Raw genomic sequence first — 18,751 nt, forward strand, 5'->3', positions numbered from 1 at the left:
GGAATAAGGCTTTCATTTGTTCCCACGTCACCACCGGCTGTTGATTGTGTGACCATCGATACCAGGAAAGGGCATCCCCGCTGAGCGCAAGGATTGCTGCTTCGAGTTTCTCCCCGTTGTTTAGTTGATAAATGGTGAAGTAGCGCTTCGCTTGTAGTATCCACCCATCTGGGTCCGACCCATCAAAGCCCGGCATGTCAATCTTACGATGGCGATACTTATACTTCCCTCTCCCAGATTCCATCGGTGGAACAGTCCCAAAAATGATGGGAGGGTTTCCAGAATTGAATCCACCAGAACTGGAGCCACCATGACCGGATCCTCCTGTTCCCGGTCCTTTCGTTCCCTTGTTCTTGTTCATCGGGTCATTTGGAGGAGTAACGATACCAGAGTTTGGAGTTCCTGACGTTCCTCTTCCTGCTGCTGGGTTTGCTTCACTTCTTTCTAGCAACACGTTCATAGTCTGCTTCATTTCATCTTGCCCTTGGAGGATCACCTCCATCCTTGATTTCATCTCTTGAATATCCACTCCATGGGATTGGAGTTGGATCTGCATCACTCCAACTTGTTCCTCAATTTTCTTAGCTGCAGCAGCTTCCTTTGATGCCCCTCCCATCGGATGAAAGTGCTCTGATACCACTTGATAAGCTCACACTAAGGATTGATTATCTAAACTGGAAACTGAATACGCGATAAATGGAGATGAACTAAAACGATTTTCATAGAACAAAAGGATAGGTCTCACTTTCGAGAGGTGAGTGCTCTCCAAGTTTTTGCATAAGCAATTACAAATTTTCACATAAACAAAAAGGCAATATCTCCAGCTATAAATACTAAAGAAAAGACAAAAGACTGCAATGAAGACGTTAAACATTCCCTCCCCACTACCAGTGTTTCCCACACAGCAACTGCAGGAGCACTAAAAGGACGGAATTACCCTTGGACTGTCCCTTGAGGGTAAGTGGGCTGATTCTACTAATTTGGGCTGTCACCTATGGGTTGCTTCTTCTTCTTGCGAGTGTAAACATGAAGGAGTGGAGGCTTATCACATTCCCAAAAAAAGGCTAATAAATTTTATAAATAATATAATTCCAACCAAAATTTGCATCCGAATGAAAAATACTTGCCATTGTCACATATTAATATTTTTAACCAAAAATAAAAAAATAATTACTTTTTCGCTCATTTTAGCAAATGAGAGTTTTTAATTTTACAAAAAAGCAATAACATTACTTATACTTTATCTACTAATTGTGATTAACTACTATATTATATAAAAATTTGATGATAATAATATAAAAGCAATGTACTTTTGATTTACATGTGAATCATATCATTGAGACTTTCAATTTTTCTAAATGCAAGAAAATAAATGTTTTAACTTTTATCAAAAACAAAAAATCATATCATTCAAAGTTGCAACATATTCTTTTTATATCAAAATAAAAGTTATTTTCTCTTTATTGCAAAACAACATGGTACAATTACTTTTTAAAAAACATCAATATATATATATATATATATATATATATATATATATATATATATATATATATATATATATATATATATATATATATATATATATATATATATATATATATATTCAGGTTCATTTGAGATCATTCTAATTTTGTGAGACCGTGAGACCAAATCTAAAATAATTTTAAAATGCAAAATAAATGGAAAAATCCAAAAATTCTTTTTTTAAATATTAATTTTGGAACTTGAATTAACTAAAAAAAATAAAATAAAAAAATAAAATAAATAAAATAAAAATTCCGTTTTTTTTTTTGAAAAATACGTGAAATATTCTAATAGAATATTACACTAACATATTCTAAAAAATAATTTTAAAATGCAGAATAAATGGAAAAATATAAAAAAAAAAGTTTTAATATTATTTTCGGAAATTGAATTAACTAAAAAAAATAAAAATAATAAAAATAAATTCCATTTTTTTTGAAAAATACGTGAAATATTCTAATAGAATATTACACTGTACATATTCTAAAAAATAATTTTAAAATGCAAAATAAATGGAAAAATCCAAAAAATTCTTTTTTTAAATATTATTTTCGGAACTTGAATTAACTAAAAAAAATTAAAAAAATAATAAAAATAATAAAAAATGCATCTCACTGTCTCACAAAATTAGGCTGTCTTACATGAACCTAAGCAAATATATATATATATATATATATATATATATATATATATATATATATATATCCCTATTCTAATAAAAGAATAATTTTAATCTCCTTTTGACATGTGTCATCCTATTAAACCTCCTAATTAATGCATATTTTATTCTTCTTTTGCCATGTGTCACCCTATTAGGCTTCATCATTAATGCATGCCATTTATCAACCTATCAAATCTCAATTTTAAATTTTAAATTTCCCACTCTAATTACATTAGAATAAAAATTAAATTAAAATTAATACAAATTATAAAGTGATATAATTTCACATATTTATTTAAATTAATGATTATAATTTTATGTAACAAAAAAAATATCTCTTAATTAATAATTTATTTGAAATTATTGATTGATAATTTTGAGTTCTCACTATAATAGTTTAATTAATTTTGTAACCGTGGTTCCCACGGGTTATAAACTAATATATATATATATATATATATATATATATATATATATATATATATATATATATATATATATATATATATATATAGAGAGAGAGAGAGAGAGAGAGAGAGAGTTAGGTTCATATACATCCAACTAGGGGTGACAATTTATAACACGGCACGATAAAAATACACGACACGAAATGAAATTGGGAAGAAACTAAAATTTGAATTCGTGTTCGTGTCGTGTTCGTGTTAGCTGTAAAAAACACGATGTCGTGTCGTGTCGTGTTCGTGTTTAAAATTGACACAATTTAGCAGTTCTTTATCATGTTTTTCGTGTTTATCGTGTTATATTTCATAAAGTATTCATTAAATAAACTAGTTTTTAGTATATGTTATATTTTTCATGTCATGTCGTTTTTGTCGTTTTTTAATTCGTTCGTTTTCGTGTTAGTTAAAAAAAAACACGACATCGTGTCGTGTCGTGTTCGTGTTACCAAAAACCTTGTCGTGTCGTGTCATGTCAGACAGAAACACGAAACGATAGCACGATTTGCCACCCCTACATCCAACAAATATTGTGTGAATGTAAGGACCAATCACAATTTAAGAAAAAAAAATATTAATTAATATGGCTATAGTTAACCGTAGAAAATAATTAAAACATTTAATTTCCCCTTAAATGAGGGTTATCAGTTACATATTAGCAAGCAGAATAAAGTCCTCCTTCATTATCTATATGAAAATCAATATTCAATTGGAAAAAGCATACTCATTGTATTCTTCAAACATTCTTTTAATAATGCTTGAATTCTTTTGTTGAATAAAAAATCTGTTGTGCTACAGACCTATAAATTAATTTTTAGTCCTCAATTCTCCAAGAATTTTTTAGAACTCGATACATTTTTAATTGAAATCGATCAGAGAAAGTGAAAACAGAAAAAGTTTTAGACATATTTTTCAAGCATTCTTCAAGAGTGATTAAATTCTTCAAGAATTATTTATTTGTATATCAAATTTGTGGTGTTACAAACATGCAAATCCACACAATCAAACCAAAAGAAGGAAGTTATTCTAAAAGAAAATTCTAATGTTTTATAGTATATATTCTTAAAGATTGCAAACGCTGATAATCAACAAAATCAAACCAAAAGAATAGAAACATTCTTAGAGAATTTCCAATATGTAGAATTTATAATACTATATTCTTAAAAAATGCACAAACAATAATCGACTTAAAAAAACACTGATCATATTAAAAGATTAATAACTAATTTAAAACTTAAAATGTAAAATATATAATTTATATTATGAAACATCGGTTACTATCCTTACTTTCCATAAATTAGTGTTAACCAATTTTCCTAATTTAGTCTTATAGTTAATTAATTGTAGTTATATTGTACAGGCTACCACATGTTAATAATATATAACCTAAGATCATAAGCTTTCATTCTTTTTAATCCAATGGACCAATATTGGTCATACATTCATATAATATTTGGAGTTCACATCTAATCCTAACCATATATATATATATATATATATATATATATATATATATATATATATATATATATATATATATATATATATATATATATATATATATATATATATATATATATATATAACAGGCAATAGTATTGTAATTTTTTTAACCCAATATAATAATATGTCTTATCTTTAATCCAACAAACATTTATTTATAGCCAAAACTATTACATACTTTAAATGAAAGCATTTTTCGTAAGATAATTACCCGCCCAAAAAAACTAACAAACGCTCATCGAAAAGTAACTAATTTCTAAAAAGAAAGTATTCGCGGACACTAAGTACTAATTGAAACCGTTCATCGACAGTATTTAACCACAACTTAAACCTTAATAATTAAAATAAATATGGATTTATTTTTAAAAATGACGGATTATGTGATGAAAATTAAAAAAATAATAATAATAGCATTGGTTTCTAATCATAATTTCAAACATCATTGGTATTTTTTGTTAATTATATCTGGATACAAAAGTCTTAGAGATACTAACAAATGACTATTTAAGAAAAAAAAAACTACTTACAAAAACAGTTTCATTAACCTTTTTCCAAAAATAATAGTACTATTCACCTAACGAATCATGCCCCTACTATAAACCCAGATTGTCAAAAAAAAAAAAAAAAAAAAAAAAAAAAGCAATTTTAGGAAGGAAATATGCTTTCCACAACTGAAATGAAGCTAATCGTCGACCAAAAACTATTCATTATAAATAAACTATTAACTGTACGAAACCTATTTACATGCTGCCAAAAGAAAATTAATCATCATCTGCAAACTAATTGTGGTTTGACACTATTCATAGGGGACATGTGATTACGTCAATAAAGAATTTTTTTTTTTTTAAATATGTTATCATGAATTAGAAATGATCTATTTAGGACACAATAGATCAAACATACACAAATAATACATTTTTTGTTGAAAAGAAAATAAACTACTGAATTGAAACTGATTATAAAAAGGAAACTAATTTCTGAAATAAACTATTCACACCCGTCGCTCAACGCGGGTAAACGACTAATATATATATATATATATATATATATATATATATATATATATATATATATATATATATATATATATATATATATATATATATATATATATATATATATATATATATATATATACATAAAAATACGTGTTTATAGTTCTAAAAACATATTAATTTGTTTTTTTAAGTTTTAAACAGTATAACTAGGCAAAAAAACTTATATATAAAGAAATAACATATAAAAAGAACGTAAATATAATATTGGGCTAATGTTATAAAAACTCTCAAGTTTTCAGGGTTTTGTCGGTTTTGCCCAAAGTTGAATTTTATGTCCGTTTTTACCCTAACATTTTCCAAAAAATGTTCGGTTTTACCCTTTTACTGGTGATAACAGGTTACCATTATATTAACTTCGCAAAAAACCCTTAAGTTTACAGTTTTTTTACGTTTTTACCCTTGAATTTATAATTTTTTTACACTTTTACCCTATGTATTTTTTTTCATATTATACGTGTTCAAGCAGAAAAATCATATGAATATATGTATATTATGAAAATAATATACTTAAGGTAAAAGTGTAAAAAAAATATAAACTTAAGGGTACAAACACAAAAAAAATGGTAAACATAAGGGTTTTTTTACGAATTTAATATAATGGTAACCTGGAAAACCTGTTATCACCGGTAAAAGAGAAAAACCGAACATTTTTTCGAAAATGTTTGGGTAAAAACAAACATAAATTTCAACTTTGGGCAAAACCGTCAAAGTGTAAAAAAAAAAAAATTATAAACTTAAAGGTAAAAACGCAAAAAAAAAAAATGGTAAACATAAGGGTGTTTTTCAAAGTTAATATCATGGTAACCTGGAAAACCTGTAGTCACCAGTAAAGGGTAAAACCGAACATTTTTTGGAAAATATGAGGGCAAAAACGGACCTAAAATCCAACTTTGGGTAAAACCGACAAAAACCTGAAAACTCAACGGTTTTATGGCATTAGCCCTTCAATGATTCCAATCCTTTTTTTTTACTTTTAAAAGAAAGAACATACATGTGCAACATAACCAAGAGCAGTTGCTGATCTTTGTACTTATTTTTTATCGGTGAAGAAACTCGGCTTCCTAAAAGGAAGAATAGTGAGATGAAGACCTGAAATAGTCAAAGATCCTGCATCCATGGGTTTTGATCCAGAAGGATTTCCTGCGACACCCATAAACATGTGTAAAAATGGAGGATAAAAAGGTGAAAAACATAGAAAATCATTTCATATTTTCATTACCTGATTTACTACTTGTCACACCCCCAAACCAGACGGCGGAAACGTCCAAGGGCTCGCGTGACTTAAATTGAATATAATCACAATGAATATACATGAAACATAACATAAACATCACCATGCATTAATACATTACAACTGACATTGTTGACATCAAGTACATTGTCTAAATATTACATATCTATAGCATAAATTGTTTGAAAGTTTTCAAAACATAACATCCTAACATACTTGGTATTACTCTTCAACTTACCTGTTACGTGAGAATACATGTTATTTTGAAAACGTCAACATATGGAATGTTGGTGAGTTCATAAGCAGAGTTGTTATGAAAATGTTTTGTGCAGTTTATAAAACCCAGAAAATCTGATATTTTCTGAAAAGACAATTGTTTATACTAAAGTGTGAAGATACATAGGTTTGTGCATGAATGATTTCAAAGCATGTATAAACGAGAAGTTTTGCATTATAGTCATTGAAAAATACAAGTGAATGGTGTTGATTTCCTCGAAAAACCCGATGTTTTCCGATAATATAATATGATTGTTTCGAATTATTATACCGTCACAACGAATGGTTATGAATTCCCTTGATTACTCATATAGCATTGGATTTATTTATATGAGTCGTTATAACCATGCATTATAATGACTAGTTCGTCGGTCTTGGCATTCTAGCGAACGCTGGAATTGATCTTAAGATTTTGTCACCCTAGACTGGCCGAGTCTAACTATAGCGAACATCTGAGGTGTGGGGGAGTCACCCCCGTATAGATCTATACACAAACTCTCGCTCTCCCTCCAGAACACTTATTGGTGTCGCCCGTTATTACTCACTTAATCCAAATGAATTTGATTAACCTTGATTAACGATCTGATTTTTGTTTACTTGAATAGCCGGTAAGCCTAACAGACAAGGAGAATAGGACCACGAGGTCCTACTAATCACGTTTGTTATATAAGGTTGTCGAGTATACGAAGGACGCGTTGGCCCATTTCGTATATGATTTACTTGGACCTTACTAACAATGTTAATGGGCCACTGAGGCCCAATAGCACGTAAAAGCCATTGAGGGTCTCTTAAGCATGTAATTGGGTCACGGGAGGCCCAATAAACATTTATTATTATTGTTAGGCCCAAAAGTCATGTTAATGGGTCACGAAGGCCTAATAAGCATGATTAGAATCTTTCAAGCCCAACAATTTGAATATTTACTTGTTTTATGTAGAGTATAATTGTCGGAAGTTTGATTGAACAATTGTTAAATCGCAAAGGCACTAAGCTTGTCGATTGTTTATAACGATATTTGAAAATATATGTATATTCTTCATTCTATTTTCATAAGTTATAATTTGGCATTTTTGACCCAAACATCTAAGTAATAAAATAATTGACTCAAAAATATTGGTTTGACCTATTCAGCCCTTCTTTAATAAAAATGATAATCTTAGTCTCTTTTTATAAAAAAAAAATGACATTTTAGGCCCTTAAACTATTTTCTTGACATTTTTGGCCCATAGACTTATTTAAATAATGTTTTTAGCTCAAAATTCACTCTTTGGCAGTTTCAGCCCCTTTAGTAAAGGATGTTCATTTAAAGTCCAAACTTTTTGCAAATTTTACAATTTTTACCCAAAATCCAAAAACTTTGCATTTTTTATCCCTTTTGGCAAAAAGGGTCATTTTAACCCCTGACATACTTGGTATCCCTTTTACCCACTGTTTTGAGAAATTTACCATTTCAATCCCTTAAAACACATTTTTTCGCAATTTTAGGCCTATGGGCCGAAAAGCCCAAAAATTTGGCCCATTAGGCCACAATTTACATTTCTAGTCCTTTGAAGAGCATAATATTCATAAAAACATCTATTTTAACTATTTTGACCCTTTTGGTTCCTATGAAAACCGTGAATGACAACCTTTAACCCAACTTCTGTTTATTTGACAAATATGGCCCAAAAATGAGTTTTATGTTGTAATATGTTTAATATAACCTTAGAGGGTAATTTTTCTTGACTTGTTTAATGTAATATATCTTATATCGCGTTTATTTTCCTCCTTGAGCAATAGATCTCGAGATTTCTTTCCTTTTTGGCACATATATACCACATAAACACATGAAATCACACATAACATACACATACACATAGATCTACACATTTTACTTGTATTCTCCCCTATAAAACTTGTGAAAAACAAAAATAGAGGGGTATGAACTCACCTTTGCTTATTGTTTCGGTTTGAAGAAAGAAATGGAAGAGTTTGATGTTGTTTTCGGCCCTAGAAAGCTTCTTGAGGAGACTTTGGCTTAGATAGGTTCTAAGAAGCATGATCATGAACTTTCATGAGTTAGAAGTGTTGGGTTTTAGTATACTACAACATCCTATGGTGCACATACAACCCTAAATACCTTGGATCTATGTTTTCACTATTATACATGCAAATATGAAGTTTCCAAGATATTACCCTATACTAGCATACAAATATCATATACTTGGGTAATAAAATAGATAGAATACATACCTTTTTTATGTAACTTATCTTCATGAAGCTTGAGTGCCTAGTGCCCCAAGTGTGACACCTCAAATGGTTCACACAACACCATGAACACTTGGAATAACCTTGAGAATGAGGTTACTTTGGTTCTCTCTAGTGAAATCGGCCTTGCCCTTTTGTGTACACACACTAGTGCCAATTTCACCAACCAAGGACATCTTTATATAGTGTGGAGATTAGGGTTAAACCCTAATACCCATGACCTTTCATTTCATATGATCCATGGGTTAAATACTCCATGGACTATCCATGAAAGCTTAGCCCAACCTAAATGAACTTGGCCCATCATACAAATATATCTTAGAGTCCATATTTAATTATTTCCTTTTGATAACTTAATTAATTATAAATTAATTATTGATCAATACTAATTAAATAATATGTTTATATATTAATATATTAGAACTTATAATATATGAATATAAATCACTAGTATCCTTTTTCCTCATCTTGTCTATCCAATTGTCCTGATGTCATGCAACCCAAATGGACCATGTCGGGTTGGGTCAAGTCTTACCAATTATAGTTATGGACTTAGACATTAATCCAATAGTCTCCCACTTGGATAAGTCTAAAACTATTATTGCATATAACTTCAAGAACCGTCTGGCAATCGTAGCTCTTAAAAGCTTCTGTCGAACTCTAAACTTTGTCGATGACTTGTCCATTAGATAAGGGATCATATATTCCTCCATTATAGATATCATATGGACTGAGACATGGATTATAAATCATTTTCTTTGTCCATTTGTTGTTTCCCGATTTCCGATTCATAATGACTGACTGATTGAATAGATCAAATAAGTCATGGCTTGGCCAAGCACTCACATGTATCATCATTAAATCATCGAGGGGCCCACATATATCGCTTTTATCCCGAAGGTAAAAGGAATGGATAAACTTCGACTCATATGGCTTGTTCTACTACTTGTTGAATCATACCCAAAGGCACGTTTTATAACATCGAGTTACCGAATGCGTTTTCATGCAATCAATGTACAACCAACTAATAGTAACAACTCATATCTCTAGGTTTGAAGAATATAAGATATTATTGTCTCATGATCACTCGTGATAAAATCCATGAAGTGATTCCAATGAGCGCAGGTTGAATCCAATACTCAGAACTGATGAGCACTCATGAGTGTTGTAGCACAACTTTGTCCACCAACTTGGACATCTACAAGCCAACCCATGACAATCTTGATTCATATCTACTTCCAACATATGACCGACTATGGATGGTTTAAATAACTTAGTCATTCCGGAAGAATAACCTAGTTAATTCTGGAAGTCAAAACATGCAAAATGAAACACAAGAATAATTGAATCTAATATGATATCAAAACCTATGAACATAAATAAAACACCTTTTATTTATCACCATATGATTACACATTATTCATTGCATATTGTTTCAACTATCAACTTTATTCTTGAATTAAAACAATAGTTTTTCCATGCTCCGAGCATGTACACTATGTTTTTCTAAACAATAGCTTTGCCATACACCAAGTATGCATTCTATGTTTGTCTATGATCCTTACTTTGTGAAATAAACCAATTGACCAAACTTTCAATGATTCTAATTTCACACTCCCGAATTCTTGTGGAAAATGCAGGAATTCCAAATTCATGCCATTTTACCGAAATCTGTTAGATTATAAACTTACATGTAACGATTCGCTTGTAATGATTATGCACAAAGTCACAAATACTTGACAAAAAACATTACCGAGCATTCCAAAGGAGATCAACTCCTTGGAAACATCCTTCTTGCATTAAGTTTCCTAATCTTACACATATTTATTGAACAACTTTCACCAATGGGATCATTTCCACATTCCCCTTTTGACTATCACTTCCTAACAAGAGTTGCCTTTTCTAGAATATGTCAATATGGTCCTTCCAAAAATTAACACTATACTTCCAACTGTCCCTGAGCAACCAATCTTTGGTAAACCTTAGATTGTCCTCGACAATTGCTTAATCGTTTTAGTCATATCCAGTTCTAGACCTTTTCCCTTCTTAATGCCCCAGGCATTTGGAAAATTTTAGAAAGGATGAATATAACACATGTAATCGATCCTATATCCGAAGCATATGGAACACGATTCACGATGTCTCACATAAAGACTAAATCAATCTTTTGCTATAATATTTCCATTTCTATTTGCCAAGTTCTCATAATTCAGATTATGAAAAAGGATGCCGTAATCATAATCGAATTTTAGAATGCAAATAATGAACCCATATATAGAATTTCCTTATGAAATTCATATATATTCTTGACTAAATTTGATTAAAATCTCAATCTAAGTTTTTAGAATTGAAATGAAGTATAATTTCCTCTCCCTTAATTATAGCAAAACAACTTTCAACCCCTGCAACTTCACGAATTGAAACTTTTTTTTCTATAATTAACATTGTTGACTTGCAACATTTATCATAATTATCATGCTCCCACTAACATGACGATTATTAGCATAACACTTATGCTCCCACTAGCTTTGACATGTATCCAGAAATTAGTTGGACTTCTAGAAGTCAATACTTTATTGAAATTCTTACCAAAGTTCAGATTTCTGATACTAGATTGCTTTGATAAGACTTTATCAAAATCATATACCTCTCTTAGATAGCTCACAGGTGTGTCTAAACAATTTCAGAACTATGAAAAGGGATGTCGTAATCATAGTCTCAATTGTTTAGACCTTTGCCACTTCTCACAAGTCCATGTTAGTGTGTCGGTTAACCACACATGCTCCACTAATGACTTTGAGAATGCAAATATCACAATCGCTATCTAGTTAAAGTCTACTTAGTGAAAGTGTTTCTTCACCATCATTTTCATGAATCGGAAAGAAACCTTATGACACTTAGATTTAATGGTGTATGTGTTCTTATCCATGTGAATTGTCAAAACCATAGTCACAAGACAAGGATAATGACAAATCCAAACTCATATGGACTGAACTCAATCTTAATTTCTTGTCATCTGGTAGCTCAAGGGCCTGTCATTGCTTCGAAGTTGTTGTGCAACTAATTGAGAACTCTAAGAACTCATATGCAAAGTCAACTTTAATTGGAATGGGCATAGAATATGTCAACACGATAGGTTATAAACCTCAAGTTGTGTGCTAGTGAAGAACTTTAGGTTTTATTCTTGATTAGTTCTTGAGACTTTCAAGACCATTAAGACTCCTACTGTACTCTTGACATATAGGAATTTCTTGTCAGATATTCAAGAGGTAGTGTGGATTCTAATCAAGACAAACACTTCACACAGTTGGCCTTAGTTGGTCTTTGTTTTATCCAAAACATCACAACTTACCAATTTCAAATGTACAAGAGTAGAAAACTTTTACTCTTACATTTGACAACTGTTTTAAACCTTCTTTAAGACATGTCACTCAAGTTACAATCTTAGAGTATAACTCTAAGAATTGTTTTTGGAACGAAGTATGACTCATCTTTTTGATTTAACCATTTCAACAATTCATGACTCCATTTCTTAGTCATAAGAATGCACTAAGATGACCTTAGAGGATCAATTGTGAAATGATATCTTAATCATTAAGATGATCATAAACATGATACTAAAGTACTCTCCCATTTTTTTCGGATTGAGAAACTTTATCTTTCTTCCTAGTTTGATTCTTCTCATTCGTTCTGTCATACACTGAAATCTTTTCAATGCTTCGGAATTATACTTAGGCCTATAAGTATAACCATATTTACTAGACTTAGTAAATCATGACGAATAGTCTTATCCATTATTGTGGTGGGCTTGATCAGTGCACAAGAATGTGTACTCGATCCCTTAGTCCTTTACTATACTCACACATCCATGTGAACAAGTAATTAGTCTTAATTTTCCAATGCTTGAAAGTTCTCATTCATCATACTATACAATTTGCATGATTCTAAGTTTCGGTCCAATTGAAACTTGGGTGATGAGGGTCTTTCCTTATTTGGTAAATTTAGACATTACCACAAATAAAAGAATCAATTTCATATTTCCACTCTTGCTATTAATGGAATCATATAAGCAACAATTTTTTTTCCCTCAAATGCCATTGTAAGGATATTTTAAAATAAATAAAATCATCATTTTTCCTTTTATTTTAAAAACTTTGCGGAAAAAGTATCCTTACAATGCAAAAGAGCATGAAAACTTTGTTATTATCTATTCCTAAGCAATATATCATAACTCCTAAGAAGTAGCTTAAGAATCCAATCTTCAAACTATGTGATAGAAATCCATCTACGCGATCAGATTCAACATGTTCTTTCTTTAAGTTTCTTCACTTTTCTTTGATTCTTACAAACATCAACATATGACCCAGTCACATCATGTATCAAGAATCTCAGTATAGAAACTTAGCAGAGTTAGATAGTGGACTTTACCTGAAGTATGGTCAAACCTTATTGACTTTAACATCCTTAGGTAAAATTGGTAGCTTCGCAACTAATGGCCCTTCCTTTGGCAATATAAACATACGGACCCTTTGGTAATGGTTCGCGGTACTATCATAGACTTAGCTTGTCTCTTTACCATTTGGTCAACCGAGTTGACTATGGCTGACCCTTTTCCATTGGGAAGAGAATGCTTTTTCTGGATTTCCAGTGTCATCATTGTCAATATCCATAAAGTTTTTAGGAATTTGATCTTAGCATATAGATAAGATCATTAAGGGTCTTGTCATAGTCTGTTTCATAGGAGTCCCAAAGGAACTCACTATGTGACTTAGAAAGTGATTGAACCACCAACTTTCTCAAGACTTTGACACCCAACTCTCCCGGCTTGTCAATATGTGACTTCATCTCCAAGATGTGATCACACCTAAACCTTGCCTTTCCAATAGGGCTTGAGTGACCTTAAACTTGTGGGTTAGGGAGAATAATTGGAGGAGGTGGAGGAAGTAAAGTTCCAAGAGATTTAGGAAGATCATAGATGTCTAAACTAGACATCTTTTAGGAGATATTCAAGATAGTTGATTTAAAGTCCTTAATATAACACCCAATATGAAATATTAAGGCTAGGACCCTACAAACTATTTTATAACTTGGAAGAGGGATGCCGTATTCCAAGCTATAGAATATTTGAAGGTAGGCGAATGACGATTCACCAATTTCCACCATGAAAACGAAATAATTTAATTAGGTTTTGCTTGGATTTGAAACTCCTAGATCTTTTGAGATTCATTGAGCTGTTCAATGACATGTTTCAATCTCGAGTGTGCCCTTCAGGTTTTGTGACTGGGATGTCGAGGATCACGAAACAAGGTGTGAAGTAACCATGCAAATATACTTGGTACTTTTAATATTTACCCCTTAATCGATGTGCCGGTTAACCACACACGCTCCACCGATACTATGATAAATATTAAGTTACCCTTTGCCTACCTTGTTAAGTCCAGGTTAGTGGGTCGGTTAACCACACATGCTCCACTAACGGCTTAAACATAGTGTAAAGTGTAATTTCATGGATTAGCACCTTATTCACATTTTCCTAAGTAACTAAGTTTGGGTATTTATAAGAGTTTAGTTACTTAGTATTTATCATTAATACTTTTAATGAAGGGAGAATTATAGTCCTTGTCCTACCCGTTCGGCTAACGACCCTCCACCGGTCAAGGAAGCGGTGGGTGAGAGTGGACACCCATTAAACTGCCATTTTATAGGCAGTTTCCTTATACCCCCCCTTATAGACCGGCTTCGTGAATGAGGCCTACTAACGGTAAGACTGACTTTACTCTTATACATACATACATATATATATATATATATATATATATATATATATATTATTAACTTATAATATTATAAAGTATAAGGGTTGAATTTTAACTTTTAAAATTCTAAGGGATTAACTTGGAATTAAAGAATTCATTCGAGAAAACTTTTCAAATTCCAAAACTTGAGGACAAGTTTTGAAACTATTCAAAACTCTTAGTTTTTCATAACTTATGAGTTTTAATTAAATCTTTAAAACTTTTAATGAAGAGACTATTGGACATCCATAACTTAAGGACAATTTATGGAGCCATAAAGACTATTTATAATAAAATACTCTTCATTTTTTGTAACCTAAGGCATTTTTATGAGTTTTAAGATTCATAAACGTGACTTTTCATATAACTTGAGGACAAGTTACAAAAACACATTTTATGAACTACCTCTAGATTAATTAGGATTGAAAACAACTAAAACACAAATTTTTTTTCCATTAATCTAAACTAACTCATAAATCAAGGAAACATAAAACTTTTGGTAATCCATAACTTATGGAGTTAAATGCTTGTTTTATGATGAAACTTTTCATGTTCCATAACTTAAGAATAAGTTATGGAATTCTTTAAAACATTAACAACAAATTTTGTAACTCCATAAAAACTTTGAATCAACTTTTTTTTTTTTTTAAATTTTAAACCTTTTCATATCCATAACTTAACACTTAAGATCACAACTTAAAAAAACACTTTTGAGCTCCAAAATTTTATGACAAAATTTGTAACTCCATAAAACATTTAGATCAAACTTTTAAAACTAATAAAATAATCATATCATTTTATCTTTTACTAAATTTGACCTAATTCAACTCATATAGCAAATGATTCAAATTTTACAAATAATTAGTTTTTCACAAAACAAGTAATTATCTTCAAATTTGACAAACTTCATGTTTTTCTCTTTTTTTTTCAACTTTGAAAATCAAACATTTGCAAGAATATAACAGAAAACAACCCATGGCTCTGATACCACTGTTGGGTTTTAGTATACTACAACATCCTATGGTGCACATACAACCCTAAATACCTTGGATCTATGTTTTCTCTATTATACATGCAAATATGAAGTTTCCAAGATATTACCTTATACTAGCATACAAATATCATATACTTGGGTAATAAAATAGATAGAATACATACCTTTTTTATGTAACTTATCTTCATGAAGCTTGAGTGCCTAGTGCCCCAAGTGTGACACCTCAAATGGTTCACACAACACCATGAACACTTGGAATAACCTTGAGAATGAGGTTACTTTGGTTCTCTCTAGTGAAATCGGCCTTGCCCTTTTGTGTACACACACTAGTGCCAATTTCACCAACCAAGGACATCTTTATATAGTGTGGAGATTAGGGTTAAACCCTAATACCCATGACCTTTCATTTCATATGATCCATGGGTTAAATACTCCATGGACTATCCATGAAAGCTTAGCCCAACCTAAATGAACTTGGCCCATCATACAAATATATCTTAGAGTCCATATTTAATTATTTCCTTTTGATCACTTAATTAATTATAAATTAATTATTGATCAATACTAATTAAATAATATGTTTATATATTAATATATTAGAACTTATAATATATGAATATAAATCACTAGTATCCTTTTTCCTCATCTTGTCTATCCAATTGTCCCGATGCCATGCAACCCAAATAGACCATATCGGGTCGGGTCAAGTTTTACCAATTATAGTTATGGAATTAGACACTAATCCAACAAGAAGGAGATTTATAAAAGATTCAAGAAACTAAACCATGGATCTAAGCATCAACTTACCTAGGATGATGATTTTTGTGGAAGAACCTCCTTGAAATGCCTTAGATTTCGAAATTTTGATAGAGAAAAGGAAAGTGTTCTTGAGAGAATTTGTAATGAGAGTTTGAAGATGTGTGTGCATGTGTTTGGTGATCCTTGGCCGAGGGTAGAAGAAGGAGAAGAGAGAGAGGGTGAGGTGACCATTATTGATGCATGTTGGTCCATGCATGGGTACATGATGTGCAATAAAGAGGTGGCACCTCCCAAAGTCAACCCTCCCCATTTTTACATCCTTCTTTTTTTTTTCTTTTTTGTTTCCTACTTGGGCCGAGAGTAGAGAGAGAAGAGAAAGAATTTGGGCCTTTAATGCTTGAGTCCATAATATGGGTCTAATTTGATGGTTATTGGCCCATTGGGCCTTTTAGAGTAATTCACGGCCCAATATACATCAAGGGATGAGTTTTATGGCCCATTAGGGCTAATTAGATTTGTTATGGCCCAATAAGGCCCATTTAGATAAACTAGCCCATTTTAGCCTTATAAGGCCCAAAAAGGTTAAGTCTCATGAGAGTGGGTCCAATTAGAGCCCATATAAGAGTTCTAAGCCCAAAATAGTCAAATTGGAAGTTTATTGGTCCATTAGGCCCAATAAGGAAGTCCCAGTCCAAAATGGACTTAATCCGGGATTTTTAGGGTTTCCAACCTTTTGTTGACTATTTGAATGTTTGCACAGAGTGTTTTGATGGAAATTTTGTTGTCATTGAATAAACATCCCACATGCTTTCAGGTTTTAATCACAATGTTATCCTTGTTAAGTGTTTACAAAGCATCAGAATTCCTAGTTGTGACATCATCCCCCCGTTAAAGGGAATTTCGTCCCGGAATTCTTTTTGAAGCTAGATTTAAGAATGCGAGAATAGGTGAGGGTACTTCTGTTTCATCTGGTCTTTGCGTTCCCATGTGAATTCCGGTTCACATTTCACGTTCCACCAAACTTTCACAATCGGAATGCGACTTTGCTTAGTACGCTTCACTTCCCTGTCCATGATATCGACTGGTTCCTCGATGAACAGGAGATTCTCGTTGATTTCAATTTCTTCCAATGGGATGACCAGAGTTTCGTCGGATAAGCAATTCTTCAAATTGGAAACGTGGAACATGGGGTGTACACTGCTGAGCTCGGTAGGTAGCTGTAGTCTATAAGCCACTGGACCGATTCGGGCAAGAATCTGGAAGGGTCCAATGTATCGTGGGTCTAGTTTTCCCCGTTTCCCAAAACGAATCACCCCTTTCCAGGGAGAGACTTTTAACAACACACGATCCCCGACTTGAAATTCCAAGGGCTTTCGTCGTTTATCAGCATAGCTCTTCTGTTGGTCTCGCGATGCTTGTATTCCAGCTCTGATTTGAATTATCTTCTTTGTCATTTCGCGTATGATTTTCAGTCCTGTTAATGCATTGCTTGGGTTCTGTCCTCTGGCTAGCTGAGTGTCACCTACCTCAGCCCAACACAACGGTGATCTACATTTACGCCCATACAATGCCTTGAATGGAGCAACTTTGATGCTTGAGTGATAACTGTTGTTGTACGAGAACTTGATTAAAGGCAAGTGGGTATCCCACGACCTTCCAAAATCTATCACACATGAGCGAAGCATATCTTCAAGCGTTTGAATGGTTCACTCGCTTTGACCATCCTTTTGTGGGTGGTAAGTAGTGCTCATGTCAAGTTGTGTTCCCATAGCTTTCTGAAGCGATTGCCAAAAGCGTGAAGTAAACCTACTATCTCTATCTGAGATGATAGATGTTGGTACTCCATGGAGTCTCACGATTTCCTTGATATAGGTTCTTGTCAGTCTTTCCATTTTGTATGTCTCTTTTATTGGCAGGAAATGAGCGAATTTTGTCAACCTGTCGACTATTACCCATATGGTATCCAAGCCATCTGTTGTCTTGGGTAGTTTGGTCACAAAGTCCATAGTAATCCTTTCCCATTTCCACTTGGGTATTACTGGTTGTTGTAATAATCCCGAGAGCTTCTGATATTCTACCTTTACTTTAGCACAAGTGAGGCACTTGCTAACGTAAGTGGCAATTTCTGCCTTCATGTTAGGCCACCGATTATGCTACTTGATATCCAAGTACATTTTATCTGAACCCGGATGGATGGAGTGTTGTGTCTTGTGGGCTTCATTCATGAATACTTCTCTGAATC

General features: G+C 32.1%; 1 pseudogene; it reads right to left on the bottom strand.

Moving 5' to 3' along the window:
- The window catches only part of LOC111895958 (vacuolar protein sorting 38-like), a 51,714-nt pseudogene that overhangs the window by 8,941 nt on the left and 24,022 nt on the right, over positions 1–18,751 (bottom strand).

The sequence above is a fragment of the Lactuca sativa genome, chromosome 6 (assembly GCF_002870075.4).
Source record: "Lactuca sativa cultivar Salinas chromosome 6, Lsat_Salinas_v11, whole genome shotgun sequence".
Classification (NCBI taxonomy): domain Eukaryota; kingdom Viridiplantae; phylum Streptophyta; class Magnoliopsida; order Asterales; family Asteraceae; genus Lactuca; species Lactuca sativa.